This window comes from Macrobrachium nipponense, chromosome 12, assembly GCF_015104395.2.
Source record: "Macrobrachium nipponense isolate FS-2020 chromosome 12, ASM1510439v2, whole genome shotgun sequence".
Classification (NCBI taxonomy): domain Eukaryota; kingdom Metazoa; phylum Arthropoda; class Malacostraca; order Decapoda; family Palaemonidae; genus Macrobrachium; species Macrobrachium nipponense.
The window spans coordinates 11,688,110-11,691,130 of NC_087205.1; the positions used below are offsets into that span (position 1 = coordinate 11,688,110).

The 3,021-nt window shown below is 42.6% G+C and overlaps 1 protein-coding gene across 1 annotated transcript in view; it reads left to right on the forward strand.

Moving 5' to 3' along the window:
• The first annotated feature begins 461 nt into the window (after positions 1-461).
• Positions 462-3,021, forward strand: part of LOC135224354 (WAS/WASL-interacting protein family member 1-like) — a 49,243-nt gene continuing 46,683 nt past the window's right edge. Inside the window, exon 1 of the mRNA XM_064263279.1 lies at positions 462-1,074. The gene's annotated coding sequence lies outside the window, so the exon portion shown is untranslated. The remainder of the gene's footprint in view (positions 1,075-3,021) is intronic.

The window sequence follows — 3,021 nt, forward strand, 5'->3', positions numbered from 1 at the left end:
TGATCTCTCTCTCCTCTCTCTCTCTCTCTCTCTCTCTCTCTCTCTCTCTCTCTCTTTTCCCCCTCACACCTGTTGAAAGAATGGGAAGATTGGCTTCCCTTGCGCAAGGAAGAAATTCCGCTGCTGCTGCTGCTCTTCCCGAATGGAAAGGGGTGGGGGGGGGGGGCGGGGGGAATGGATATGTCCAAAACATATATATAAACAGAATGTTGGAGTGGGGGGTTGTGGGGGGAGGGGGGAGGGACTGACCCTCCGAAAAAAAAAAAAATCTTGATAAGAGGAAATTTATTTGCATTTGGGTCAGAGAATTGAGCGCTGTCGGTTTCCTCTCGAGCGCGCACTCTCTCTCTCTCTCTCTCTCTTTCTCTTTCCGCCCCCCTTCCCCCAGGGGGGTCGGTGGCACCGCCGCTGCCAGCCACACTCTCTCTCCTTGGCTCGTCGTCCTCTCCAGCTGCCTCCCAGGTGCCAGTTGTCTGCCTCGGTTGGGTCCGGCCTGCTATGTTTAGGATACACATGTGGTTTGATCTGGCAACAGTGCACTTGAAGGCGATTGCAGGGCCAAGAAGCTACTCATGAAACGATAAGGTCCCCTGGAATAGAGCCCGAGTGAGTAAAGAGACCGGAAAAGCGATGAAAGGGCGAAAATGCTAATTCCAAAGTGACAGAGGGAAATCTGGCGTGAGAGAGACGATGGAGTCAGAGGTAGCGGTGGGTGTGGAACCTCGTAGAGTTACCTGGTGCTGAAATTGTTCGGTTTTTTTCCTCCTGAAAATCACCTCCAAGTGCCGCCTGTGTTCGTTTCCAAAAGCAGGAGGATATATTATCGTTTCCATCTGACGATCCAGCGCGTTCTCATTGGCCGCCTGTGTTCCAGTGGCGTCATTTTTTTCCCTGGGAAAATGAGTAACATGGCACCTTCTCGACATGTGTTTATCCTCTGACGTCACAGCCTGAGGTCCAGGAAGGGCGCCATTTTCAAAAAAAGAAGAAAAAATTTGTAGATATTATTATTATTTTTTTTCGTATCACCCAAAGCACTTCAACCATCAGGCGCCGTAAGAATAACACGCGCAGGTAAGGCTGCATTTCTACTTTTTTTTTTTTTTTTTTTTTGTGAATTGGACCGATTACCGGGAAAATCATTCCCTCTTCCCTTTTTCCACTTCTCTATACTCCATCGGCATAGTGATGGTGATTTTAAAGAAGAAAAGCTGCGCAGCTTTAAAAAAAACGATTGTTTTTCCTTCTTCTTTTGTTCATAATGTTAGAAAAAAAAGTTTTAAAGCCGGAACAATGAATAGATGTCAGGCTATAGTCACTTGTTTTCGCACCTGCCCCGGGGTGGTCCACCGGAGCCTGTAGCCCGATGCTCCTGGAACTACTGTCGAGCTTCCTTCAGCGCGGCCTCTCTCTCTCTCTCTCTCTCTCTATCTCTCTCTCGACTTTTCACTCTTTTTTCATTTTTCACATAACCTATATATTGTGTATGTATGTGTGTGTGTGTGTGCGTGTGTGTGTGTTGTGGTGTGTGTGTGAGAAGAGAGAGAGAGAGAGAGAGAGAGAGAGAGGTTCTTTTAAACCGAGGTGCGAACGTAATGCTATCAAGAAGGCTCCTCATCTTTAGTGTGAGGAGGATTAGATGCAGTGACCTTTTTATCAGCTTCTCTCGTATTTAGGGCGTTATGGCTTCAACGCTGCAGTGTAAATTAATCAAGCGAAGAAGGGACGAAGTAGATACAGGCAGGCAGGCAGGCAGAATGAAACTCTAACGTTGAATTTTACGCTTCAAAAGTTTAAATGCTTAGATTTAGTTACATTTTTTTTCCGTTCGCGCAACAGGAAAGTTTCGTCCAGGTATCAGATTTGGGTGATTTTCAGTAAATTTCCTTCCATACAATTTATTTTTCATTCCATACCATTTATGTTTCTAATGCTTTGAAATAAATAGATTTTCTTGCCTATGGTGTCAGGAAAAACATTCAAGTCTTTTGACTGTTAAATGTTGAATCAACGTGTAGGACTTATACTGCTCAGAAACTCTTACATTCTATACCATTTATTTTTCAAACGGCGTACTCTAATGCTATGAAATAAGTTGCTTTTCTAGCATGTGTTATTAGGAAAAAGGCATTAAAGTCTTGAGCCTGTTAAATGCTGAACAAATGTGTAGGACTAATACTTCTCAGAAACACAACGATGGGACAGACGGTAAATTTCACCCTACGAGAACTTAAAACAAAATCTGTTTCTTACAAAAAGTACTCTGAACAATGGAGGCAAGATTCCGTTTTGAAATAGTATCCTGTAAAGTGTCCTTAGTCGCTGCAGTCACACCGATCAAAGCCCTGAGCTTAACGTGAATGATGGAGTCTACTTAATTTAGATTTAGTTATCCACTAGGCAAGGAAAGATCATGCAATGCATTTTTTCATTGCAGTTAAGAAAACATACAAACTAATGAATACTGCAAATTAAAAAAAAATATTAAAGAGAAGAACGCAGAGGTGGAAAATTGTTTAAATCTCGTTTTCAAGTATGATTTTAGTAGTGCTTCGTTGCTGATTTGATAATGGTGCTCGATTAGCCAACACAAGATCTCAAGGGTGAAAATGAAATTTTCAATAGAATGCTCTTAGCGAGGTGGTGTTGGGAATTCCATTACATTGAAACTTGATTTTTATAGTCCAGGACAGAACAGCAAGGAGTTGCAGGTTTGACTCTGGATCGTTCCTAGGTAGTGACTGCCAAGGGTTTTAACCCAGTATGTATCCACCATTCCAGTCAGTTCAGTATGAGCCCGTTGGGGATGACCTTAAAAACATAAACAAAGGACTAAATATCATAAAGATAGTGACCCAAAAGAAATATTAGTCCTAGATAACGACCTTTCCTAGGTAGTGGCTGCCAATGTTTTTAACCCGGTATGTATCCACCATTCCAGTCAGTTCAGTATTAGCCTGTTCGGGATGACTTTAAAAACATAAACAAAAGACTAAATATCATAAAGATAGTGACCCAAAA